The following is a 23,745-nucleotide window of genomic DNA, read 5'->3' as shown; positions in this document are numbered from 1 at the left end:
CCGCGGCCGGGTGCGGGAGCGGGATCGAGGGCCGGGGCCGCTTCCCCGGGCCTGCCGGCCACCAGGGGCGGGCTCCTGAGCTCGGCGGGTGGTGTGCGGGCAAGGGTGGCCTTGCCGGGGCTGAGGGGCCGTGGCGACGCAATGGTGGCTCCCAGTGGCTTCGGGCCAGCTGCTGTCGGGCAGCAGGGCCGGCCCGGGCTGCGGCCGGGCTGCGCCTAGCGCCGCGTGGGCGGGCAGGGGCGATGCCCCAGGGACCGCGGGCCCCGGGCCCCGAAGCCCCCGGGGCCACGTCCCTGTGAGCGACGTGCGGGATCTTGGGCGGGGCGCCAAGCGCCGAAGGGTTTGCTGGGTCACGCCGGCCCTCGGCTGGGAGGTGGTGGCCAAACCCTCCGCCACCGCCCGATACCCGAGACGTCCGTTCCCCCTGCCTGGGCGGGCGGCGGGGTCCCGCCGGGGCGGGCTGACCGCCGGGCTGGCTGGCCCTAAGGCGCCAGCGCCAGCGCAACTGGGCCTCAAGAGGCAGCCCGCGGTCCCCGCCCCCGTCTACGGCCATACCACCCTGAACGCGCCCGATCTCGTCTGATCTCGGAAGCTAAGCAGGGTCGGGCCTGGTTAGTACTTGGATGGGAGACCGCCTGGGAATACCGGGTGCTGTAGGCTTTTTGCCTCCCGCTCCGCCTTCTCCTTTACTCGCCCGCGGGCGGTGGCCGCCGGCTCCGCCCCCGCCGGGCCCCGCTGCAGGCCCCACCTCCTCAGGCCCCTCCCACCACGGCGCGCGTGCGCCGGAGGGGCCGCTCCCCGCCGGCCCGGCCGGCCGGGCGGCCAGAAGGCGGCCCCGGAAGGCAGCCGCACCCCGGACGCTCCCGGGGTGGCTGGCCCGGACCCAGAATCCGCCGCGGGCCCGGTTGCCGTCCTTTCGGCCAGCGAGCCCCTCGACCTGCACCTGGCCGCCCCCACTGGCGCCCAGCCCCGCTGCCGCCACCTGTGCGCCGGTGTGTCCCGCCACAGCTCCCTCCGGCAGAAGCCCCGCCTCCGCCGTGTCGCCGCGGCCGGGTGCGGGAGCGGGATCGAGGGCCGGGGCCGCTTCCCCGGGCCTGCCGGCCACCAGGGGCGGGCTCCTGAGCTCGGCGGGTGGTGTGCGGGCAAGGGTGGCCTTGCCGGGGCTGAGGGGCCGTGGCGACGCAATGGTGGCTCCCAGTGGCTTCGGGCCAGCTGCTGTCGGGCAGCAGGGCCGGCCCGGGCTGCGGCCGGGCTGCGCCTAGCGCCGCGTGGGCGGGCAGGGGCGATGCCCCAGGGACCGCGGGCCCCGGGCCCCGAAGCCCCCGGGGCCACGTCCCTGTGAGCGACGTGCGGGATCTTGGGCGGGGCGCCAAGCGCCGAAGGGTTTGCTGGGTCACGCCGGCCCTCGGCTGGGAGGTGGTGGCCAAACCCTCCGCCACCGCCCGATACCCGAGACGTCCGTTCCCCCTGCCTGGGCGGGCTGACCGCCGGGCTGGCTGGCCCTAAGGCGCCAGCGCCAGCGCAACTGGGCCTCAAGAGGCAGCCCGCGGTCCCCGCCCCCGTCTACGGCCATACCACCCTGAACGCGCCCGATCTCGTCTGATCTCGGAAGCTAAGCAGGGTCGGGCCTGGTTAGTACTTGGATGGGAGACCGCCTGGGAATACCGGGTGCTGTAGGCTTTTTGCCTCCCGCTCCGCCTTCTCCTTTACTCGCCCGCGGGCGGTGGCCGCCGGCTCCGCCCCCGCCGGGCCCCGCTGCAGGCCCCACCTCCTCAGGCCCCTCCCACCACGGCGCGCGTGCGCCGGAGGGGCCGCTCCCCGCCGGCCCGGCCGGCAGGGCGGCCAGAAGGCGGCCCCGGAAGGCAGCCGCACCCCGGACGCTCCCGGGGTGGCTGGCCCGGACCCAGAATCCGCCGCGGGCCCGGTTGCCGTCCTTTCGGCCAGCGAGCCCCTCGACCTGCACCTGGCCGCCCCCACTGGCGCCCAGCCCCGCTGCCGCCACCTGTGCGCCGGTGTGTCCCGCCACAGCTCCCTCCGGCAGAAGCCCCGCCTCCGCCGTGTCGCCGCGGCCGGGTGCGGGAGCGGGATCGAGGGCCGGGGCCGCTTCCCCGGGCCTGCCGGCCACCAGGGGCGGGCTCCTGAGCTCGGCGGGTGGTGTGCGGGCAAGGGTGGCCTTGCCGGGGCTGAGGGGCCGTGGCGACGCAATGGTGGCTCCCAGTGGCTTCGGGCCAGCTGCTGTCGGGCAGCAGGGCCGGCCCGGGCTGCGGCCGGGCTGCGCCTAGCGCCGCGTGGGCGGGCAGGGGCGATGCCCCAGGGACCGCGGGCCCCGGGCCCCGAAGCCCCCGGGGCCACGTCCCTGTGAGCGACGTGCGGGATCTTGGGCGGGGCGCCAAGCGCCGAAGGGTTTGCTGGGTCACGCCGGCCCTCGGCTGGGAGGTGGTGGCCAAACCCTCCGCCACCGCCCGATACCCGAGACGTCCGTTCCCCCTGCCTGGGCGGGCTGACCGCCGGGCTGGCTGGCCCTAAGGCGCCAGCGCCAGCGCAACTGGGCCTCAAGAGGCAGCCCGCGGTCCCCGCCCCCGTCTACGGCCATACCACCCTGAACGCGCCCGATCTCGTCTGATCTCGGAAGCTAAGCAGGGTCGGGCCTGGTTAGTACTTGGATGGGAGACCGCCTGGGAATACCGGGTGCTGTAGGCTTTTTGCCTCCCGCTCCGCCTTCTCCTTTACTCGCCCGCGGGCGGTGGCCGCCGGCTCCGCCCCCGCCGGGCCCCGCTGCAGGCCCCACCTCCTCAGGCCCCTCCCACCACGGCGCGCGTGCGCCGGAGGGGCCGCTCCCCGCCGGCCCGGCCGGCCGGGCGGCCAGAAGGCGGCCCCGGAAGGCAGCCGCACCCCGGACGCTCCCGGGGTGGCTGGCCCGGACCCAGAATCCGCCGCGGGCCCGGTTGCCGTCCTTTCGGCCAGCGAGCCCCTCGACCTGCACCTGGCCGCCCCCACTGGCGCCCAGCCCCGCTGCCGCCACCTGTGCGCCGGTGTGTCCCGCCACAGCTCCCTCCGGCAGAAGCCCCGCCTCCGCCGTGTCGCCGCGGCCGGGTGCGGGAGCGGGATCGAGGGCCGGGGCCGCTTCCCCGGGCCTGCCGGCCACCAGGGGCGGGCTCCTGAGCTCGGCGGGTGGTGTGCGGGCAAGGGTGGCCTTGCCGGGGCTGAGGGGCCGTGGCGACGCAATGGTGGCTCCCAGTGGCTTCGGGCCAGCTGCTGTCGGGCAGCAGGGCCGGCCCGGGCTGCGGCCGGGCTGCGCCTAGCGCCGCGTGGGCGGGCAGGGGCGATGCCCCAGGGACCGCGGGCCCCGGGCCCCGAAGCCCCCGGGGCCACGTCCCTGTGAGCGACGTGCGGGATCTTGGGCGGGGCGCCAAGCGCCGAAGGGTTTGCTGGGTCACGCCGGCCCTCGGCTGGGAGGTGGTGGCCAAACCCTCCGCCACCGCCCGATACCCGAGACGTCCGTTCCCCCTGCCTGGGCGGGCGGCGGGGTCCCGCCGGGGCGGGCTGACCGCCGGGCTGGCTGGCCCTAAGGCGCCAGCGCCAGCGCAACTGGGCCTCAAGAGGCAGCCCGCGGTCCCCGCCCCCGTCTACGGCCATACCACCCTGAACGCGCCCGATCTCGTCTGATCTCGGAAGCTAAGCAGGGTCGGGCCTGGTTAGTACTTGGATGGGAGACCGCCTGGGAATACCGGGTGCTGTAGGCTTTTTGCCTCCCGCTCCGCCTTCTCCTTTACTCGCCCGCGGGCGGTGGCCGCCGGCTCCGCCCCCGCCGGGCCCCGCTGCAGGCCCCACCTCCTCAGGCCCCTCCCACCACGGCGCGCGTGCGCCGGAGGGGCCGCTCCCCGCCGGCCCGGCCGGCCGGGCGGCCAGAAGGCGGCCCCGGAAGGCAGCCGCACCCCGGACGCTCCCGGGGTGGCTGGCCCGGACCCAGAATCCGCCGCGGGCCCGGTTGCCGTCCTTTCGGCCAGCGAGCCCCTCGACCTGCACCTGGCCGCCCCCACTGGCGCCCAGCCCCGCTGCCGCCACCTGTGCGCCGGTGTGTCCCGCCACAGCTCCCTCCGGCAGAAGCCCCGCCTCCGCCGTGTCGCCGCGGCCGGGTGCGGGAGCGGGATCGAGGGCCGGGGCCGCTTCCCCGGGCCTGCCGGCCACCAGGGGCGGGCTCCTGAGCTCGGCGGGTGGTGTGCGGGCAAGGGTGGCCTTGCCGGGGCTGAGGGGCCGTGGCGACGCAATGGTGGCTCCCAGTGGCTTCGGGCCAGCTGCAGTGGGGCAGCAGGGCCGGCCCGGGCTGCGGCCGGGCTGCGCCTAGCGCCGCGTGGGCGGGCAGGGGCGATGCCCCAGGGACCGCGGGCCCCGGGCCCCGAAGCCTCCGGGGCCACGTCCCTGTGAGCGACGTGCGGGATCTTGGGCGGGGCGCCAAGCGCCGAAGGGTTTGCTGGGTCACGCCGGCCCTCGGCTGGGAGGTGGTGGCCAAACCCTCCGCCACCGCCCGATACCCGAGACGTCCGTTCCCCCTGCCTGGGCGGGCGGCGGGGTCCCGCCGGGGCGGGCTGACCGCCGGGCTGGCTGGCCCTAAGGCGCCAGCGCCAGCGCAACTGGGCCTCAAGAGGCAGCCCGCGGTCCCCGCCCCCGTCTACGGCCATACCACCCTGAACGCGCCCGATCTCGTCTGATCTCGGAAGCTAAGCAGGGTCGGGCCTGGTTAGTACTTGGATGGGAGACCGCCTGGGAATACCGGGTGCTGTAGGCTTTTTGCCTCCCGCTCCGCCTTCTCCTTTACTCGCCCGCGGGCGGTGGCCGCCGGCTCCGCCCCCGCCGGGCCCCGCTGCAGGCCCCACCTCCTCAGGCCCCTCCCACCACGGCGCGCGTGCGCCGGAGGGGCCGCTCCCCGCCGGCCCGGCCGGCCGGGCGGCCAGAAGGCGGCCCCGGAAGGCAGCCGCACCCCGGACGCTCCCGGGGTGGCTGGCCCGGACCCAGAATCCGCCGCGGGCCCGGTTGCCGTCCTTTCGGCCAGCGAGCCCCTCGACCTGCACCTGGCCGCCCCCACTGGCGCCCAGCCCCGCTGCCGCCACCTGTGCGCCGGTGTGTCCCGCCACAGCTCCCTCCGGCAGAAGCCCCGCCTCCGCCGTGTCGCCGCGGCCGGGTGCGGGAGCGGGATCGAGGGCCGGGGCCGCTTCCCCGGGCCTGCCGGCCACCAGGGGCGGGCTCCTGAGCTCGGCGGGTGGTGTGCGGGCAAGGGTGGCCTTGCCGGGGCTGAGGGGCCGTGGCGACGCAATGGTGGCTCCCAGTGGCTTCGGGCCAGCTGCAGTGGGGCAGCAGGGCCGGCCCGGGCTGCGGCCGGGCTGCGCCTAGCGCCGCGTGGGCGGGCAGGGGCGATGCCCCAGGGACCGCGGGCCCCGGGCCCCGAAGCCTCCGGGGCCACGTCCCTGTGAGCGACGTGCGGGATCTTGGGCGGGGCGCCAAGCGCCGAAGGGTTTGTTGGGTCACGCCGGCCCTCGGCTGGGAGGTGGTGGCCAAACCCTCCGCCACCGCCCGATACCCGAGACGTCCGTTCCCCCTGCCTGGGCGGGCGGCGGGGTCCCGCCGGGGCGGGCTGACCGCCGGGCTGGCTGGCCCTAAGGCGCCAGCGCCAGCGCAACTGGGCCTCAAGAGGCAGCCCGCGGTCCCCGCCCCCGTCTACGGCCATACCACCCTGAACGCGCCCGATCTCGTCTGATCTCGGAAGCTAAGCAGGGTCGGGCCTGGTTAGTACTTGGATGGGAGACCGCCTGGGAATACCGGGTGCTGTAGGCTTTTTGCCTCCCGCTCCGCCTTCTCCTTTACTCGCCCGCGGGCGGTGGCCGCCGGCTCCGCCCCCGCCGGGCCCCGCTGCAGGCCCCACCTCCTCAGGCCCCTCCCACCACGGCGCGCGTGCGCCGGAGGGGCCGCTCCCCGCCGGCCCGGCCGGCCGGGCGGCCAGAAGGCGGCCCCGGAAGGCAGCCGCACCCCGGACGCTCCCGGGGTGGCTGGCCCGGACCCAGAATCCGCCGCGGGCCCGGTTGCCGTCCTTTCGGCCAGCGAGCCCCTCGACCTGCACCTGGCCGCCCCCACTGGCGCCCAGCCCCGCTGCCGCCACCTGTGCGCCGGTGTGTCCCGCCACAGCTCCCTCCGGCAGAAGCCCCGCCTCCGCCGTGTCGCCGCGGCCGGGTGCGGGAGCGGGATCGAGGGCCGGGGCCGCTTCCCCGGGCCTGCCGGCCACCAGGGGCGGGCTCCTGAGCTCGGCGGGTGGTGTGCGGGCAAGGGTGGCCTTGCCGGGGCTGAGGGGCCGTGGCGACGCAATGGTGGCTCCCAGTGGCTTCGGGCCAGCTGCTGTCGGGCAGCAGGGCCGGCCCGGGCTGCGGCCGGGCTGCGCCTAGCGCCGCGTGGGCGGGCAGGGGCGATGCCCCAGGGACCGCGGGCCCCGGGCCCCGAAGCCCCCGGGGCCACGTCCCTGTGAGCGACGTGCGGGATCTTGGGCGGGGCGCCAAGCGCCGAAGGGTTTGCTGGGTCACGCCGGCCCTCGGCTGGGAGGTGGTGGCCAAACCCTCCGCCACCGCCCGATACCCGAGACGTCCGTTCCCCCTGCCTGGGCGGGCGGCGGGGTCCCGCCGGGGCGGGCTGACCGCCGGGCTGGCTGGCCCTAAGGCGCCAGCGCCAGCGCAACTGGGCCTCAAGAGGCAGCCCGCGGTCCCCGCCCCCGTCTACGGCCATACCACCCTGAACGCGCCCGATCTCGTCTGATCTCGGAAGCTAAGCAGGGTCGGGCCTGGTTAGTACTTGGATGGGAGACCGCCTGGGAATACCGGGTGCTGTAGGCTTTTTGCCTCCCGCTCCGCCTTCTCCTTTACTCGCCCGCGGGCGGTGGCCGCCGGCTCCGCCCCCGCCGGGCCCCGCTGCAGGCCCCACCTCCTCAGGCCCCTCCCACCACGGCGCGCGTGCGCCGGAGGGGCCGCTCCCCGCCGGCCCGGCCGGCCGGGCGGCCAGAAGGCGGCCCCGGAAGGCAGCCGCACCCCGGACGCTCCCGGGGTGGCTGGCCCGGACCCAGAATCCGCCGCGGGCCCGGTTGCCGTCCTTTCGGCCAGCGAGCCCCTCGACCTGCACCTGGCCGCCCCCACTGGCGCCCAGCCCCGCTGCCGCCACCTGTGCGCCGGTGTGTCCCGCCACAGCTCCCTCCGGCAGAAGCCCCGCCTCCGCCGTGTCGCCGCGGCCGGGTGCGGGAGCGGGATCGAGGGCCGGGGCCGCTTCCCCGGGCCTGCCGGCCACCAGGGGCGGGCTCCTGAGCTCGGCGGGTGGTGTGCGGGCAAGGGTGGCCTTGCCGGGGCTGAGGGGCCGTGGCGACGCAATGGTGGCTCCCAGTGGCTTCGGGCCAGCTGCAGTCGGGCAGCAGGGCCGGCCCGGGCTGCGGCCGGGCTGCGCCTAGCGCCGCGTGGGCGGGCAGGGGCGATGCCCCAGGGACCGCGGGCCCCGGGCCCCGAAGCCTCCGGGGCCACGTCCCTGTGAGCGACGTGCGGGATCTTGGGCGGGGCGCCAAGCGCCGAAGGGTTTGCTGGGTCACGCCGGCCCTCGGCTGGGAGGTGGTGGCCAAACCCTCCGCCACCGCCCGATACCCGAGACGTCCGTTCCCCCTGCCTGGGCGGGCGGCGGGGTCCCGCCGGGGCGGGCTGACCGCCGGGCTGGCTGGCCCTAAGGCGCCAGCGCCAGCGCAACTGGGCCTCAAGAGGCAGCCCGCGGTCCCCGCCCCCGTCTACGGCCATACCACCCTGAACGCGCCCGATCTCGTCTGATCTCGGAAGCTAAGCAGGGTCGGGCCTGGTTAGTACTTGGATGGGAGACCGCCTGGGAATACCGGGTGCTGTAGGCTTTTTGCCTCCCGCTCCGCCTTCTCCTTTACTCGCCCGCGGGCGGTGGCCGCCGGCTCCGCCCCCGCCGGGCCCCGCTGCAGGCCCCACCTCCTCAGGCCCCTCCCACCACGGCGCGCGTGCGCCGGAGGGGCCGCTCCCCGCCGGCCCGGCCGGCCGGGCGGCCAGAAGGCGGCCCCGGAAGGCAGCCGCACCCCGGACGCTCCCGGGGTGGCTGGCCCGGACCCAGAATCCGCCGCGGGCCCGGTTGCCGTCCTTTCGGCCAGCGAGCCCCTCGACCTGCACCTGGCCGCCCCCACTGGCGCCCAGCCCCGCTGCCGCCACCTGTGCGCCGGTGTGTCCCGCCACAGCTCCCTCCGGCAGAAGCCCCGCCTCCGCCGTGTCGCCGCGGCCGGGTGCGGGAGCGGGATCGAGGGCCGGGGCCGCTTCCCCGGGCCTGCCGGCCACCAGGGGCGGGCTCCTGAGCTCGGCGGGTGGTGTGCGGGCAAGGGTGGCCTTGCCGGGGCTGAGGGGCCGTGGCGACGCAATGGTGGCTCCCAGTGGCTTCGGGCCAGCTGCTGTCGGGCAGCAGGGCCGGCCCGGGCTGCGGCCGGGCTGCGCCTAGCGCCGCGTGGGCGGGCAGGGGCGATGCCCCAGGGACCGCGGGCCCCGGGCCCCGAAGCCCCCGGGGCCACGTCCCTGTGAGCGACGTGCGGGATCTTGGGCGGGGCGCCAAGCGCCGAAGGGTTTGCTGGGTCACGCCGGCCCTCGGCTGGGAGGTGGTGGCCAAACCCTCCGCCACCGCCCGATACCCGAGACGTCCGTTCCCCCTGCCTGGGCGGGCTGACCGCCGGGCTGGCTGGCCCTAAGGCGCCAGCGCCAGCGCAACTGGGCCTCAAGAGGCAGCCCGCGGTCCCCGCCCCCGTCTACGGCCATACCACCCTGAACGCGCCCGATCTCGTCTGATCTCGGAAGCTAAGCAGGGTCGGGCCTGGTTAGTACTTGGATGGGAGACCGCCTGGGAATACCGGGTGCTGTAGGCTTTTTGCCTCCCGCTCCGCCTTCTCCTTTACTCGCCCGCGGGCGGTGGCCGCCGGCTCCGCCCCCGCCGGGCCCCGCTGCAGGCCCCACCTCCTCAGGCCCCTCCCACCACGGCGCGCGTGCGCCGGAGGGGCCGCTCCCCGCCGGCCCGGCCGGCCGGGCGGCCAGAAGGCGGCCCCGGAAGGCAGCCGCACCCCGGACGCTCCCGGGGTGGCTGGCCCGGACCCAGAATCCGCCGCGGGCCCGGTTGCCGTCCTTTCGGCCAGCGAGCCCCTCGACCTGCACCTGGCCGCCCCCACTGGCGCCCAGCCCCGCTGCCGCCACCTGTGCGCCGGTGTGTCCCGCCACAGCTCCCTCCGGCAGAAGCCCCGCCTCCGCCGTGTCGCCGCGGCCGGGTGCGGGAGCGGGATCGAGGGCCGGGGCCGCTTCCCCGGGCCTGCCGGCCACCAGGGGCGGGCTCCTGAGCTCGGCGGGTGGTGTGCGGGCAAGGGTGGCCTTGCCGGGGCTGAGGGGCCGTGGCGACGCAATGGTGGCTCCCAGTGGCTTCGGGCCAGCTGCTGTCGGGCAGCAGGGCCGGCCCGGGCTGCGGCCGGGCTGCGCCTAGCGCCGCGTGGGCGGGCAGGGGCGATGCCCCAGGGACCGCGGGCCCCGGGCCCCGAAGCCCCCGGGGCCACGTCCCTGTGAGCGACGTGCGGGATCTTGGGCGGGGCGCCAAGCGCCGAAGGGTTTGCTGGGTCACGCCGGCCCTCGGCTGGGAGGTGGTGGCCAAACCCTCCGCCACCGCCCGATACCCGAGACGTCCGTTCCCCCTGCCTGGGCGGGCGGCGGGGTCCCGCCGGGGCGGGCTGACCGCCGGGCTGGCTGGCCCTAAGGCGCCAGCGCCAGCGCAACTGGGCCTCAAGAGGCAGCCCGCGGTCCCCGCCCCCGTCTACGGCCATACCACCCTGAACGCGCCCGATCTCGTCTGATCTCGGAAGCTAAGCAGGGTCGGGCCTGGTTAGTACTTGGATGGGAGACCGCCTGGGAATACCGGGTGCTGTAGGCTTTTTGCCTCCCGCTCCGCCTTCTCCTTTACTCGCCCGCGGGCGGTGGCCGCCGGCTCCGCCCCCGCCGGGCCCCGCTGCAGGCCCCACCTCCTCAGGCCCCTCCCACCACGGCGCGCGTGCGCCGGAGGGGCCGCTCCCCGCCGGCCCGGCCGGCCGGGCGGCCAGAAGGCGGCCCCGGAAGGCAGCCGCACCCCGGACGCTCCCGGGGTGGCTGGCCCGGACCCAGAATCCGCCGCGGGCCCGGTTGCCGTCCTTTCGGCCAGCGAGCCCCTCGACCTGCACCTGGCCGCCCCCACTGGCGCCCAGCCCCGCTGCCGCCACCTGTGCGCCGGTGTGTCCCGCCACAGCTCCCTCCGGCAGAAGCCCCGCCTCCGCCGTGTCGCCGCGGCCGGGTGCGGGAGCGGGATCGAGGGCCGGGGCCGCTTCCCCGGGCCTGCCGGCCACCAGGGGCGGGCTCCTGAGCTCGGCGGGTGGTGTGCGGGCAAGGGTGGCCTTGCCGGGGCTGAGGGGCCGTGGCGACGCAATGGTGGCTCCCAGTGGCTTCGGGCCAGCTGCAGTGGGGCAGCAGGGCCGGCCCGGGCTGCGGCCGGGCTGCGCCTAGCGCCGCGTGGGCGGGCAGGGGCGATGCCCCAGGGACCGCGGGCCCCGGGCCCCGAAGCCTCCGGGGCCACGTCCCTGTGAGCGACGTGCGGGATCTTGGGCGGGGCGCCAAGCGCCGAAGGGTTTGCTGGGTCACGCCGGCCCTCGGCTGGGAGGTGGTGGCCAAACCCTCCGCCACCGCCCGATACCCGAGACGTCCGTTCCCCCTGCCTGGGCGGGCGGCGGGGTCCCGCCGGGGCGGGCTGACCGCCGGGCTGGCTGGCCCTAAGGCGCCAGCGCCAGCGCAACTGGGCCTCAAGAGGCAGCCCGCGGTCCCCGCCCCCGTCTACGGCCATACCACCCTGAACGCGCCCGATCTCGTCTGATCTCGGAAGCTAAGCAGGGTCGGGCCTGGTTAGTACTTGGATGGGAGACCGCCTGGGAATACCGGGTGCTGTAGGCTTTTTGCCTCCCGCTCCGCCTTCTCCTTTACTCGCCCGCGGGCGGTGGCCGCCGGCTCCGCCCCCGCCGGGCCCCGCTGCAGGCCCCACCTCCTCAGGCCCCTCCCACCACGGCGCGCGTGCGCCGGAGGGGCCGCTCCCCGCCGGCCCGGCCGGCCGGGCGGCCAGAAGGCGGCCCCGGAAGGCAGCCGCACCCCGGACGCTCCCGGGGTGGCTGGCCCGGACCCAGAATCCGCCGCGGGCCCGGTTGCCGTCCTTTCGGCCAGCGAGCCCCTCGACCTGCACCTGGCCGCCCCCACTGGCGCCCAGCCCCGCTGCCGCCACCTGTGCGCCGGTGTGTCCCGCCACAGCTCCCTCCGGCAGAAGCCCCGCCTCCGCCGTGTCGCCGCGGCCGGGTGCGGGAGCGGGATCGAGGGCCGGGGCCGCTTCCCCGGGCCTGCCGGCCACCAGGGGCGGGCTCCTGAGCTCGGCGGGTGGTGTGCGGGCAAGGGTGGCCTTGCCGGGGCTGAGGGGCCGTGGCGACGCAATGGTGGCTCCCAGTGGCTTCGGGCCAGCTGCTGTCGGGCAGCAGGGCCGGCCCGGGCTGCGGCCGGGCTGCGCCTAGCGCCGCGTGGGCGGGCAGGGGCGATGCCCCAGGGACCGCGGGCCCCGGGCCCCGAAGCCCCCGGGGCCACGTCCCTGTGAGCGACGTGCGGGATCTTGGGCGGGGCGCCAAGCGCCGAAGGGTTTGCTGGGTCACGCCGGCCCTCGGCTGGGAGGTGGTGGCCAAACCCTCCGCCACCGCCCGATACCCGAGACGTCCGTTCCCCCTGCCTGGGCGGGCTGACCGCCGGGCTGGCTGGCCCTAAGGCGCCAGCGCCAGCGCAACTGGGCCTCAAGAGGCAGCCCGCGGTCCCCGCCCCCGTCTACGGCCATACCACCCTGAACGCGCCCGATCTCGTCTGATCTCGGAAGCTAAGCAGGGTCGGGCCTGGTTAGTACTTGGATGGGAGACCGCCTGGGAATACCGGGTGCTGTAGGCTTTTTGCCTCCCGCTCCGCCTTCTCCTTTACTCGCCCGCGGGCGGTGGCCGCCGGCTCCGCCCCCGCCGGGCCCCGCTGCAGGCCCCACCTCCTCAGGCCCCTCCCACCACGGCGCGCGTGCGCCGGAGGGGCCGCTCCCCGCCGGCCCGGCCGGCCGGGCGGCCAGAAGGCGGCCCCGGAAGGCAGCCGCACCCCGGACGCTCCCGGGGTGGCTGGCCCGGACCCAGAATCCGCCGCGGGCCCGGTTGCCGTCCTTTCGGCCAGCGAGCCCCTCGACCTGCACCTGGCCGCCCCCACTGGCGCCCAGCCCCGCTGCCGCCACCTGTGCGCCGGTGTGTCCCGCCACAGCTCCCTCCGGCAGAAGCCCCGCCTCCGCCGTGTCGCCGCGGCCGGGTGCGGGAGCGGGATCGAGGGCCGGGGCCGCTTCCCCGGGCCTGCCGGCCACCAGGGGCGGGCTCCTGAGCTCGGCGGGTGGTGTGCGGGCAAGGGTGGCCTTGCCGGGGCTGAGGGGCCGTGGCGACGCAATGGTGGCTCCCAGTGGCTTCGGGCCAGCTGCTGTCGGGCAGCAGGGCCGGCCCGGGCTGCGGCCGGGCTGCGCCTAGCGCCGCGTGGGCGGGCAGGGGCGATGCCCCAGGGACCGCGGGCCCCGGGCCCCGAAGCCCCCGGGGCCACGTCCCTGTGAGCGACGTGCGGGATCTTGGGCGGGGCGCCAAGCGCCGAAGGGTTTGCTGGGTCACGCCGGCCCTCGGCTGGGAGGTGGTGGCCAAACCCTCCGCCACCGCCCGATACCCGAGACGTCCGTTCCCCCTGCCTGGGCGGGCGGCGGGGTCCCGCCGGGGCGGGCTGACCGCCGGGCTGGCTGGCCCTAAGGCGCCAGCGCCAGCGCAACTGGGCCTCAAGAGGCAGCCCGCGGTCCCCGCCCCCGTCTACGGCCATACCACCCTGAACGCGCCCGATCTCGTCTGATCTCGGAAGCTAAGCAGGGTCGGGCCTGGTTAGTACTTGGATGGGAGACCGCCTGGGAATACCGGGTGCTGTAGGCTTTTTGCCTCCCGCTCCGCCTTCTCCTTTACTCGCCCGCGGGCGGTGGCCGCCGGCTCCGCCCCCGCCGGGCCCCGCTGCAGGCCCCACCTCCTCAGGCCCCTCCCACCACGGCGCGCGTGCGCCGGAGGGGCCGCTCCCCGCCGGCCCGGCCGGCCGGGCGGCCAGAAGGCGGCCCCGGAAGGCAGCCGCACCCCGGACGCTCCCGGGGTGGCTGGCCCGGACCCAGAATCCGCCGCGGGCCCGGTTGCCGTCCTTTCGGCCAGCGAGCCCCTCGACCTGCACCTGGCCGCCCCCACTGGCGCCCAGCCCCGCTGCCGCCACCTGTGCGCCGGTGTGTCCCGCCACAGCTCCCTCCGGCAGAAGCCCCGCCTCCGCCGTGTCGCCGCGGCCGGGTGCGGGAGCGGGATCGAGGGCCGGGGCCGCTTCCCCGGGCCTGCCGGCCACCAGGGGCGGGCTCCTGAGCTCGGCGGGTGGTGTGCGGGCAAGGGTGGCCTTGCCGGGGCTGAGGGGCCGTGGCGACGCAATGGTGGCTCCCAGTGGCTTCGGGCCAGCTGCTGTCGGGCAGCAGGGCCGGCCCGGGCTGCGGCCGGGCTGCGCCTAGCGCCGCGTGGGCGGGCAGGGGCGATGCCCCAGGGACCGCGGGCCCCGGGCCCCGAAGCCCCCGGGGCCACGTCCCTGTGAGCGACGTGCGGGATCTTGGGCGGGGCGCCAAGCGCCGAAGGGTTTGCTGGGTCACGCCGGCCCTCGGCTGGGAGGTGGTGGCCAAACCCTCCGCCACCGCCCGATACCCGAGACGTCCGTTCCCCCTGCCTGGGCGGGCTGACCGCCGGGCTGGCTGGCCCTAAGGCGCCAGCGCCAGCGCAACTGGGCCTCAAGAGGCAGCCCGCGGTCCCCGCCCCCGTCTACGGCCATACCACCCTGAACGCGCCCGATCTCGTCTGATCTCGGAAGCTAAGCAGGGTCGGGCCTGGTTAGTACTTGGATGGGAGACCGCCTGGGAATACCGGGTGCTGTAGGCTTTTTGCCTCCCGCTCCGCCTTCTCCTTTACCCGCCCGCGGGCGGTGGCCGCCGGCTCCGCCCCCGCCGGGCCCCGCTGCAGGCCCCACCTCCTCAGGCCCCTCCCACCACGGCGCGCGTGCGCCGGAGGGGCCGCTCCCCGCCGGCCCGGCCGGCCGGGCGGCCAGAAGGCGGCCCCGGAAGGCAGCCGCACCCCGGACGCTCCCGGGGTGGCTGGCCCGGACCCAGAATCCGCCGCGGGCCCGGTTGCCGTCCTTTCGGCCAGCGAGCCCCTCGACCTGCACCTGGCCGCCCCCACTGGCGCCCAGCCCCGCTGCCGCCACCTGTGCGCCGGTGTGTCCCGCCACAGCTCCCTCCGGCAGAAGCCCCGCCTCCGCCGTGTCGCCGCGGCCGGGTGCGGGAGCGGGATCGAGGGCCGGGGCCGCTTCCCCGGGCCTGCCGGCCACCAGGGGCGGGCTCCTGAGCTCGGCGGGTGGTGTGCGGGCAAGGGTGGCCTTGCCGGGGCTGAGGGGCCGTGGCGACGCAATGGTGGCTCCCAGTGGCTTCGGGCCAGCTGCTGTCGGGCAGCAGGGCCGGCCCGGGCTGCGGCCGGGCTGCGCCTAGCGCCGCGTGGGCGGGCAGGGGCGATGCCCCAGGGACCGCGGGCCCCGGGCCCCGAAGCCCCCGGGGCCACGTCCCTGTGAGCGACGTGCGGGATCTTGGGCGGGGCGCCAAGCGCCGAAGGGTTTGCTGGGTCACGCCGGCCCTCGGCTGGGAGGTGGTGGCCAAACCCTCCGCCACCGCCCGATACCCGAGACGTCCGTTCCCCCTGCCTGGGCGGGCGGCGGGGTCCCGCCGGGGCGGGCTGACCGCCGGGCTGGCTGGCCCTAAGGCGCCAGCGCCAGCGCAACTGGGCCTCAAGAGGCAGCCCGCGGTCCCCGCCCCCGTCTACGGCCATACCACCCTGAACGCGCCCGATCTCGTCTGATCTCGGAAGCTAAGCAGGGTCGGGCCTGGTTAGTACTTGGATGGGAGACCGCCTGGGAATACCGGGTGCTGTAGGCTTTTTGCCTCCCGCTCCGCCTTCTCCTTTACTCGCCCGCGGGCGGTGGCCGCCGGCTCCGCCCCCGCCGGGCCCCGCTGCAGGCCCCACCTCCTCAGGCCCCTCCCACCACGGCGCGCGTGCGCCGGAGGGGCCGCTCCCCGCCGGCCCGGCCGGCCGGGCGGCCAGAAGGCGGCCCCGGAAGGCAGCCGCACCCCGGACGCTCCCGGGGTGGCTGGCCCGGACCCAGAATCCGCCGCGGGCCCGGTTGCCGTCCTTTCGGCCAGCGAGCCCCTCGACCTGCACCTGGCCGCCCCCACTGGCGCCCAGCCCCGCTGCCGCCACCTGTGCGCCGGTGTGTCCCGCCACAGCTCCCTCCGGCAGAAGCCCCGCCTCCGCCGTGTCGCCGCGGCCGGGTGCGGGAGCGGGATCGAGGGCCGGGGCCGCTTCCCCGGGCCTGCCGGCCACCAGGGGCGGGCTCCTGAGCTCGGCGGGTGGTGTGCGGGCAAGGGTGGCCTTGCCGGGGCTGAGGGGCCGTGGCGACGCAATGGTGGCTCCCAGTGGCTTCGGGCCAGCTGCTGTCGGGCAGCAGGGCCGGCCCGGGCTGCGGCCGGGCTGCGCCTAGCGCCGCGTGGGCGGGCAGGGGCGATGCCCCAGGGACCGCGGGCCCCGGGCCCCGAAGCCCCCGGGGCCACGTCCCTGTGAGCGACGTGCGGGATCTTGGGCGGGGCGCCAAGCGCCGAAGGGTTTGCTGGGTCACGCCGGCCCTCGGCTGGGAGGTGGTGGCCAAACCCTCCGCCACCGCCCGATACCCGAGACGTCCGTTCCCCCTGCCTGGGCGGGCTGACCGCCGGGCTGGCTGGCCCTAAGGCGCCAGCGCCAGCGCAACTGGGCCTCAAGAGGCAGCCCGCGGTCCCCGCCCCCGTCTACGGACATACCACCCTGAACGCGCCCGATCTCGTCTGATCTCGGAAGCTAAGCAGGGTCGGGCCTGGTTAGTACTTGGATGGGAGACCGCCTGGGAATACCGGGTGCTGTAGGCTTTTTGCCTCCCGCTCCGCCTTCTCCTTTACTCGCCCGCGGGCGGTGGCCGCCGGCTCCGCCCCCGCCGGGCCCCGCTGCAGGCCCCACCTCCTCAGGCCCCTCCCACCACGGCGCGCGTGCGCCGGAGGGGCCGCTCCCCGCCGGCCCGGCCGGCCGGGCGGCCAGAAGGCGGCCCCGGAAGGCAGCCGCACCCCGGACGCTCCCGGGGTGGCTGGCCCGGACCCAGAATCCGCCGCGGGCCCGGTTGCCGTCCTTTCGGCCAGCGAGCCCCTCGACCTGCACCTGGCCGCCCCCACTGGCGCCCAGCCCCGCTGCCGCCACCTGTGCGCCGGTGTGTCCCGCCACAGCTCCCTCCGGCAGAAGCCCCGCCTCCGCCGTGTCGCCGCGGCCGGGTGCGGGAGCGGGATCGAGGGCCGGGGCCGCTTCCCCGGGCCTGCCGGCCACCAGGGGCGGGCTCCTGAGCTCGGCGGGTGGTGTGCGGGCAAGGGTGGCCTTGCCGGGGCTGAGGGGCCGTGGCGACGCAATGGTGGCTCCCAGTGGCTTCGGGCCAGCTGCTGTCGGGCAGCAGGGCCGGCCCGGGCTGCGGCCGGGCTGCGCCTAGCGCCGCGTGGGCGGGCAGGGGCGATGCCCCAGGGACCGCGGGCCCCGGGCCCCGAAGCCCCCGGGGCCACGTCCCTGTGAGCGACGTGCGGGATCTTGGGCGGGGCGCCAAGCGCCGAAGGGTTTGCTGGGTCACGCCGGCCCTCGGCTGGGAGGTGGTGGCCAAACCCTCCGCCACCGCCCGATACCCGAGACGTCCGTTCCCCCTGCCTGGGCGGGCTGACCGCCGGGCTGGCTGGCCCTAAGGCGCCAGCGCCAGCGCAACTGGGCCTCAAGAGGCAGCCCGCGGTCCCCGCCCCCGTCTACGGCCATACCACCCTGAACGCGCCCGATCTCGTCTGATCTCGGAAGCTAAGCAGGGTCGGGCCTGGTTAGTACTTGGATGGGAGACCGCCTGGGAATACCGGGTGCTGTAGGCTTTTTGCCTCCCGCTCCGCCTTCTCCTTTACTCGCCCGCGGGCGGTGGCCGCCGGCTCCGCCCCCGCCGGGCCCCGCTGCAGGCCCCACCTCCTCAGGCCCCTCCCACCACGGCGCGCGTGCGCCGGAGGGGCCGCTCCCCGCCGGCCCGGCCGGCCGGGCGGCCAGAAGGCGGCCCCGGAAGGCAGCCGCACCCCGGACGCTCCCGGGGTGGCTGGCCCGGACCCAGAATCCGCCGCGGGCCCGGTTGCCGTCCTTTCGGCCAGCGAGCCCCTCGACCTGCACCTGGCCGCCCCCACTGGCGCCCAGCCCCGCTGCCGCCACCTGTGCGCCGGTGTGTCCCGCCACAGCTCCCTCCGGCAGAAGCCCCGCCTCCGCCGTGTCGCCGCGGCCGGGTGCGGGAGCGGGATCGAGGGCCGGGGCCGCTTCCCCGGGCCTGCCGGCCACCAGGGGCGGGCTCCTGAGCTCGGCGGGTGGTGTGCGGGCAAGGGTGGCCTTGCCGGGGCTGAGGGGCCGTGGCGACGCAATGGTGGCTCCCAGTGGCTTCGGGCCAGCTGCTGTCGGGCAGCAGGGCCGGCCCGGGCTGCGGCCGGGCTGCGCCTAGCGCCGCGTGGGCGGGCAGGGGCGATGCCCCAGGGACCGCGGGCCCCGGGCCCCGAAGCCCCCGGGGCCACGTCCCTGTGAGCGACGTGCGGGATCTTGGGCGGGGCGCCAAGCGCCGAAGGGTTTGCTGGGTCACGCCGGCCCTCGGCTGGGAGGTGGTGGCCAAACCCTCCGCCACCGCCCGATACCCGAGACGTCCGTTCCCCCTGCCTGGGCGGGCTGACCGCCGGGCTGGCTGGCCCTAAGGCGCCAGCGCCAGCGCAACTGGGCCTCAAGAGGCAGCCCGCGGTCCCCGCCCCCGTCTACGGCCATACCACCCTGAACGCGCCCGATCTCGTCTGATCTCGGAAGCTAAGCAGGGTCGGGCCTGGTTAGTACTTGGATGGGAGACCGCCTGGGAATACCGGGTGCTGTAGGCTTTTTGCCTCCCGCTCCGCCTTCTCCTTTACTCGCCCGCGGGCGGTGGCCGCCGGCTCCGCCCCCGCCGGGCCCCGCTGCAGGCCCCACCTCCTCAGGCCCCTCCCACCACGGCGCGCGTGCGCCGGAGGGGCCGCTCCCCGCCGGCCCGGCCGGCCGGGCGGCCAGAAGGCGGCCCCGGAAGGCAGCCGCACCCCGGCCGCTCCCGGGGTGGCTGGCCCGGACCCAGAATCCGCCGCGGGCCCGGTTGCCGTCCTTTCGGCCAGCGAGCCCCTCGACCTGCACCTGGCCGCCCCCACTGGCGCCCAGCCCCGCTGCCGCCACCTGTGCGCCGGTGTGTCCCGCCACAGCTCCCTCCGGCAGAAGCCCCGCCTCCGCCGTGTCGCCGCGGCCGGGTGCGGGAGCGGGATCGAGGGCCGGGGCCGCTTCCCCGGGCCTGCCGGCCACCAGGGGCGGGCTCCTGAGCTCGGCGGGTGGTGTGCGGGCAAGGGTGGCCTTGCCGGGGCTGAGGGGCCGTGGCGACGCAATGGTGGCTCCCAGTGGCTTCGGGCCAGCTGCAGTCGGGCAGCAGGGCCGGCCCGGGCTGCGGCCGGGCTGCGCCTAGCGCCGCGTGGGCGGGCAGGGGCGATGCCCCAGGGACCGCGGGCCCCGGGCCCCGAAGCCTCCGGGGCCACGTCCCTGTGAGCGACGTGCGGGATCTTGGGCGGGGCGCCAAGCGCCGAAGGGTTTGCTGGGTCACGCCGGCCCTCGGCTGGGAGGTGGTGGCCAAACCCTCCGCCACCGCCCGATACCCGAGACGTCCGTTCCCCCTGCCTGGGCGGGCTGACCGCCGGGCTGGCTGGCCCTAAGGCGCCAGCGCCAGCGCAACTGGGCCTCAAGAGGCAGCCCGCGGTCCCCGCCCCCGTCTACGGCCATACCACCCTGAACGCGCCCGATCTCGTCTGATCTCGGAAGCTAAGCAGGGTCGGGCCTGGTTAGTACTTGGATGGGAGACCGCCTGGGAATACCGGGTGCTGTAGGCTTTTTGCCTCCCGCTCCGCCTTCTCCTTTACTCGCCCGCGGGCGGTGGCCGCCGGCTCCGCCCCCGCCGGGCCCCGCTGCAGGCCCCACCTCCTCAGGCCCCTCCCACCACGGCGCGCGTGCGCCGGAGGGGCCGCTCCCCGCCGGCCCGGCCGGCCGGGCGGCCAGAAGGCGGCCCCGGAAGGCAGCCGCACCCCGGACGCTCCCGGGGTGGCTGGCCCGGACCCAGAATCCGCCGCGGGCCCGGTTGCCGTCCTTTCGGCCAGCGAGCCCCTCGACCTGCACCTGGCCGCCCCCACTGGCGCCCAGCCCCGCTGCCGCCACCTGTGCGCCGGTGTGTCCCGCCACAGCTCCCTCCGGCAGAAGCCCCGCCTCCGCCGTGTCGCCGCGGCCGGGTGCGGGAGCGGGATCGAGGGCCGGGGCCGCTTCCCCGGGCCTGCCGGCCACCAGGGGCGGGCTCCTGAGCTCGGCGGGTGGTGTGCGGGCAAGGGTGGCCTTGCCGGGGCTGAGGGGCCGTGGCGACGCAATGGTGGCTCCCAGTGGCTTCGGGCCAGCTGCTGTCGGGCAGCAGGGCCGGCCCGGGCTGCGGCCGGGCTGCGCCTAGCGCCGCGTGGGCGGGCAGGGGCGATGCCCCAGGGACCGCGGGCCCCGGGCCCCGAAGCCCCCGGGGCCACGTCCCTGTGAGCGACGTGCGGGATCTTGGGCGGGGCGCCAAGCGCCGAAGGGTTTGCTGGGTCACGCCGGCCCTCGGCTGGGAGGTGGTGGCCAAACCCTCCGCCACCGCCCGATACCCGAGACGTCCGTTCCCCCTGCCTGGGCGGGCTGACCGCCGGGCTGGCTGGCCCTAAGGCGCCAGCGCCAGCGCAACTGGGCCTCAAGAGGCAGCCCGCGGTCCCCGCCCCCGTCTACGGCCATACCACCCTGAACGCGCCCGATCTCGTCTGATCTCGGAAGCTAAGCAGGGTCGGGCCTGGTTAGTACTTGGATGGGAGACCGCCTGGGAATACCGGGTGCTGTAGGCTTTTTGCCTCCCGCTCCGCCTTCTCCTTTACCCGCCCGCGGGCGGTGGCCGCCGGCTCCGCCCCCGCCGGGCCCCGCTGCAGGCCCCACCTCCTCAGGCCCCTCCCACCACGGCGCGCGTGCGCCGGAGGGGCCGCTCCCCGCCGGCCCGGCCGGCCGGGCGGCCAGAAGGCGGCCCCGGAAGGCAGCCGCACCCCGGACGCTCCCGGGGTGGCTGGCCCGGACCCAGAATCCGCCGCGGGCCCGGTTGCCGTCCTTTCGGCCAGCGAGCCCCTCGACCTGCACCTGGCCGCCCCCACTGGCGCCCAGCCCCGCTGCCGCCACCTGTGCGCCGGTGTGTCCCGCCACAGCTCCCTCCGGCAGAAGCCCCGCCTCCGCCGTGTCGCCGCGGCCGGGTGCGGGAGCGGGATCGAGGGCCGGGGCCGCTTCCCCGGGCCTGCCGGCCACCAGGGGCGGGCTCCTGAGCTCGGCGGGTGGTGTGCGGGCAAGGGTGGCCTTGCCGGGGCTGAGGGGCCGTGGCGACGCAATGGTGGCTCCCAGTGGCTTCGGGCCAGCTGCTGTCGGGCAGCAGGGCCGGCCCGGGCTGCGGCCGGGCTGCGCCTAGCGCCGCGTGGGCGGGCAGGGGCGATGCCCCAGGGACCGCGGGCCCCGGGCCCCGAAGCCCCCGGGGCCACGTCCCTGTGAGCGACGTGCGGGATCTTGGGCGGGGCGCCAAGCGCCGAAGGGTTTGCTGGGTCACGCCGGCCCTCGGCTGGGAGGTGGTGGCCAAACCCTCCGCCACCGCCCGATACCCGAGACGTCCGTTCCCCCTGCCTGGGCGGGCGGCGGGGTCCCGCCGGGGCGGGCTGACCGCCGGGCTGGCTGGCCCTAAGGCGCCAGCGCCAGCGCAACTGGGCCTCAAGAGGCAGCCCGCGGTCCCCGCCCCCGTCTACGGCCATACCACCCTGAACGCGCCCGATCTCGTCTGATCTCGGAAGCTAAGCAGGGTCGGGCCTGGTTAGTACTTGGATGGGAGACCGCCTGGGAATACCGGGTGCTGTAGGCTTTTTGCCTCCCGCTCCGCCTTCTCCTTTACTCGCCCGCGGGCGGTGGCCGCCGGCTCCGCCCCCGCCGGGCCCCGCTGCAGGCCCCACCTCCTCAGGCCCCTCCCACCACGGCGCGCGTGCGCCGGAGGGGCCGCTCCCCGCCGGCCCGGCCGGCCGGGCGGCCAGAAGGCGGCCCCGGAAGGCAGCCGCACCCCGGACGCTCCCGGGGTGGCTGGCCCGGACCCAGAATCCGCCGCGGGCCCGGTTGCCGTCCTTTCGGCCAGCGAGCCCCTCGACCTGCACCTGGCCGCCCCCACTGGCGCCCAGCCCCGCTGCCGCCACCTGTGCGCCGGTGTGTCCCGCCACAGCTCCCTCCGGCAGAAGCCCCGCCTCCGCCGTGTCGCCGCGGCCGGGTGCGGGAGCGGGATCGAGGGCCGGGGCCGCTTCCCCGGGCCTGCCGGCCACCAGGGGCGGGCTCCTGAGCTCGGCGGGTGGTGTGCGGGCAAGGGTGGCCTTGCCGGGGCTGAGGGGCCGTGGCGACGCAATGGTGGCTCCCAGTGGCTTCGGGCCAGCTGCTGTCGGGCAGCAGGGCCGGCCCGGGCTGCGGCCGGGCTGCGCCTAGCGCCGCGTGGGCGGGCAGGGGCGATGCCCCAGGGACCGCGGGCCCCGGGCCCCGAAGCCCCCGGGGCCACGTCCCTGTGAGCGACGTGCGGGATCTTGGGCGGGGCGCCAAGCGCCGAAGGGTTTGCTGGGTCACGCCGGCCCTCGGCTGGGAGGTGGTGGCCAAACCCTCCGCCACCGCCCGATACCCGAGACGTCCGTTCCCCCTGCCTGGGCGGGCTGACCGCCGGGCTGGCTGGCCCTAAGGCGCCAGCGCCAGCGCAACTGGGCCTCAAGAGGCAGCCCGCGGTCCCCGCCCCCGTCTACGGCCATACCACCCTGAACGCGCCCGATCTCGTCTGATCTCGGAAGCTAAGCAGGGTCGGGCCTGGTTAGTACTTGGATGGGAGACCGCCTGGGAATACCGGGTGCTGTAGGCTTTTTGCCTCCCGCTCCGCCTTCTCCTTTACTCGCCCGCGGGCGGTGGCCGCCGGCTCCGCCCCCGCCGGGCCCCGCTGCAGGCCCCACCTCCTCAGGCCCCTCCCACCACGGCGCGCGTGCGCCGGAGGGGCCGCTCCCCGCCGGCCCGGCCGGCCGGGCGGCCAGAAGGCGGCCCCGGAAGGCAGCCGCACCCCGGACGCTCCCGGGGTGGCTGGCCCGGACCCAGAATCCGCCGCGGGCCCGGTTGCCGTCCTTTCGGCCAGCGAGCCCCTCGACCTGCACCTGGCCGCCCCCACTGGCGCCCAGCCCCGCTGCCGCCACCTGTGCGCCGGTGTGTCCCGCCACAGCTCCCTCCGGCAGAAGCCCCGCCTCCGCCGTGTCGCCGCAGCCGGGTGCGGGAGCGGGATCGAGGGCCGGGGCCGCTTCCCCGGGCCTGCCGGCCACCAGGGGCGGGCTCCTGAGCTCGGCGGGTGGTGTGCGGGCAAGGGTGGCCTTGCCGGGGCTGAGGGGCCGTGGCGACGCAATGGTGGCTCCCAGTGGCTTCGGGCCAGCTGCAGTCGGGCAGCAGGGCCGGCCCGGGCTGCGGCCGGGCTGCGCCTAGCGCCGCGTGGGCGGGCAGGGGCGATGCCCCAGGGACCGCGGGCCCCGGGCCCCGAAGCCCCCGGGGCCACGTCCCTGTGAGCGACGTGCGGGATCTTGGGCGGGGCGCCAAGCGCCGAAGGGTTTGCTGGGTCACGCCGGCCCTCGGCTGGGAGGTGGTGGCCAAACCCTCCGCCACCGCCCGATACCCGAGACGTCCGTTCCCCCTGCCTGGGCGGGCTGACCGCCGGGCTGGCTGGCCCTAAGGCGCCAGCGCCAGCGCAACTGGGCCTCAAGAGGCAGCCCGCGGTCCCCGCCCCCGTCTACGGCCATACCACCCTGAACGCGCCCGATCTCGTCTGATCTCGGAAGCTAAGCAGGGTCGGGCCTGGTTAGTACTTGGATGGGAGACCGCCTGGGAATACCGGGTGCTGTAGGCTTTTTGCCTCCCGCTCCGCCTTCTCCTTTACTCGCCCGCGGGCGGTGGCCGCCGGCTCCGCCCCCGCCGGGCCCCGCTGCAGGCCCCACCTCCTCAGGCCCCTCCCACCACGGCGCGCGTGCGCCGGAGGGGCCGCTCCCCGCCGGCCCGGCCGGCCGGGCGGCCAGAAGGCGGCCCCGGAAGGCAGCCGCACCCCGGACGCTCCCGGGGTGGCTGGCCCGGACCCAGAATCCGCCGCGGGCCCGGTTGCCGTCCTTTCGGCCAGCGAGCCCCTCGACCTGCACCTGGCCGCCCCCACTGGCGCCCAGCCCCGCTGCCGCCACCTGTGCGCCGGTGTGTCCCGCCACAGCTCCCTCCGGCAGAAGCCCCGCCTCCGCCGTGTCGCCGCGGCCGGGTGCGGGAGCGGGATCGAGGGC

General features: G+C 77.0%; 23 non-coding genes across 23 annotated transcripts; all 23 read left to right on the top strand.

Moving 5' to 3' along the window:
- The first annotated feature begins 541 nt into the window (after positions 1-541).
- Positions 542-660, top strand: LOC136139808 (5S ribosomal RNA). Its single transcript, XR_010657318.1, has one exon. It is a non-coding gene; the product is annotated as a 5S ribosomal RNA (ribosomal RNA).
- A 901-nt stretch (positions 661-1,561) lies between these two features.
- Positions 1,562-1,680, top strand: LOC136139807 (5S ribosomal RNA). The gene has a single exon (XR_010657317.1). It is a non-coding gene; the product is annotated as a 5S ribosomal RNA (ribosomal RNA).
- Positions 1,681-2,581: 901 nt separating this feature from the next.
- Positions 2,582-2,700, top strand: LOC136139806 (5S ribosomal RNA). Its single transcript, XR_010657316.1, has one exon. It is a non-coding gene; the product is annotated as a 5S ribosomal RNA (ribosomal RNA).
- Positions 2,701-3,624: 924 nt separating this feature from the next.
- LOC136139805 (5S ribosomal RNA) lies at positions 3,625-3,743 on the top strand. Its single transcript, XR_010657315.1, has one exon. It is a non-coding gene; the product is annotated as a 5S ribosomal RNA (ribosomal RNA).
- Positions 3,744-4,667: 924 nt separating this feature from the next.
- Positions 4,668-4,786, top strand: LOC136139804 (5S ribosomal RNA). Its single transcript, XR_010657314.1, has one exon. It is a non-coding gene; the product is annotated as a 5S ribosomal RNA (ribosomal RNA).
- A 924-nt stretch (positions 4,787-5,710) lies between these two features.
- On the top strand, positions 5,711-5,829 carry LOC136139802 (5S ribosomal RNA). Its single transcript, XR_010657312.1, has one exon. It is a non-coding gene; the product is annotated as a 5S ribosomal RNA (ribosomal RNA).
- A 924-nt stretch (positions 5,830-6,753) lies between these two features.
- Positions 6,754-6,872, top strand: LOC136139801 (5S ribosomal RNA). Its single transcript, XR_010657311.1, has one exon. It is a non-coding gene; the product is annotated as a 5S ribosomal RNA (ribosomal RNA).
- A 924-nt stretch (positions 6,873-7,796) lies between these two features.
- Positions 7,797-7,915, top strand: LOC136139800 (5S ribosomal RNA). The gene has a single exon (XR_010657310.1). It is a non-coding gene; the product is annotated as a 5S ribosomal RNA (ribosomal RNA).
- Positions 7,916-8,816: 901 nt separating this feature from the next.
- Positions 8,817-8,935, top strand: LOC136139799 (5S ribosomal RNA). The gene has a single exon (XR_010657309.1). It is a non-coding gene; the product is annotated as a 5S ribosomal RNA (ribosomal RNA).
- Positions 8,936-9,859: 924 nt separating this feature from the next.
- LOC136139798 (5S ribosomal RNA) lies at positions 9,860-9,978 on the top strand. Its single transcript, XR_010657308.1, has one exon. It is a non-coding gene; the product is annotated as a 5S ribosomal RNA (ribosomal RNA).
- Positions 9,979-10,902: 924 nt separating this feature from the next.
- Positions 10,903-11,021, top strand: LOC136139797 (5S ribosomal RNA). Its single transcript, XR_010657307.1, has one exon. It is a non-coding gene; the product is annotated as a 5S ribosomal RNA (ribosomal RNA).
- A 901-nt stretch (positions 11,022-11,922) lies between these two features.
- LOC136139795 (5S ribosomal RNA) lies at positions 11,923-12,041 on the top strand. The gene has a single exon (XR_010657306.1). It is a non-coding gene; the product is annotated as a 5S ribosomal RNA (ribosomal RNA).
- Positions 12,042-12,965: 924 nt separating this feature from the next.
- On the top strand, positions 12,966-13,084 carry LOC136139794 (5S ribosomal RNA). The gene has a single exon (XR_010657305.1). It is a non-coding gene; the product is annotated as a 5S ribosomal RNA (ribosomal RNA).
- Positions 13,085-13,985: 901 nt separating this feature from the next.
- On the top strand, positions 13,986-14,104 carry LOC136139793 (5S ribosomal RNA). The gene has a single exon (XR_010657304.1). It is a non-coding gene; the product is annotated as a 5S ribosomal RNA (ribosomal RNA).
- Positions 14,105-15,028: 924 nt separating this feature from the next.
- LOC136139792 (5S ribosomal RNA) lies at positions 15,029-15,147 on the top strand. Its single transcript, XR_010657303.1, has one exon. It is a non-coding gene; the product is annotated as a 5S ribosomal RNA (ribosomal RNA).
- A 901-nt stretch (positions 15,148-16,048) lies between these two features.
- Positions 16,049-16,167, top strand: LOC136139494 (5S ribosomal RNA). Its single transcript, XR_010657027.1, has one exon. It is a non-coding gene; the product is annotated as a 5S ribosomal RNA (ribosomal RNA).
- A 901-nt stretch (positions 16,168-17,068) lies between these two features.
- LOC136139789 (5S ribosomal RNA) lies at positions 17,069-17,187 on the top strand. The gene has a single exon (XR_010657301.1). It is a non-coding gene; the product is annotated as a 5S ribosomal RNA (ribosomal RNA).
- Positions 17,188-18,088: 901 nt separating this feature from the next.
- On the top strand, positions 18,089-18,207 carry LOC136139788 (5S ribosomal RNA). Its single transcript, XR_010657300.1, has one exon. It is a non-coding gene; the product is annotated as a 5S ribosomal RNA (ribosomal RNA).
- A 901-nt stretch (positions 18,208-19,108) lies between these two features.
- Positions 19,109-19,227, top strand: LOC136139787 (5S ribosomal RNA). The gene has a single exon (XR_010657299.1). It is a non-coding gene; the product is annotated as a 5S ribosomal RNA (ribosomal RNA).
- Positions 19,228-20,128: 901 nt separating this feature from the next.
- LOC136139786 (5S ribosomal RNA) lies at positions 20,129-20,247 on the top strand. Its single transcript, XR_010657298.1, has one exon. It is a non-coding gene; the product is annotated as a 5S ribosomal RNA (ribosomal RNA).
- A 924-nt stretch (positions 20,248-21,171) lies between these two features.
- On the top strand, positions 21,172-21,290 carry LOC136139785 (5S ribosomal RNA). The gene has a single exon (XR_010657297.1). It is a non-coding gene; the product is annotated as a 5S ribosomal RNA (ribosomal RNA).
- Positions 21,291-22,191: 901 nt separating this feature from the next.
- On the top strand, positions 22,192-22,310 carry LOC136139784 (5S ribosomal RNA). The gene has a single exon (XR_010657296.1). It is a non-coding gene; the product is annotated as a 5S ribosomal RNA (ribosomal RNA).
- A 901-nt stretch (positions 22,311-23,211) lies between these two features.
- LOC136139783 (5S ribosomal RNA) lies at positions 23,212-23,330 on the top strand. Its single transcript, XR_010657295.1, has one exon. It is a non-coding gene; the product is annotated as a 5S ribosomal RNA (ribosomal RNA).
- The last annotated feature ends 415 nt before the right edge of the window (positions 23,331-23,745 follow it).

Source organism: Phocoena phocoena, chromosome 19 (genome assembly GCF_963924675.1).
Source record: "Phocoena phocoena chromosome 19, mPhoPho1.1, whole genome shotgun sequence".
NCBI classification, from domain to species: Eukaryota; Metazoa; Chordata; class Mammalia; order Artiodactyla; family Phocoenidae; genus Phocoena; species Phocoena phocoena.
The sequence above is the reverse complement of the archived record's forward strand: the minus strand, read 5'-3'. Positions and strand labels throughout refer to the sequence as shown.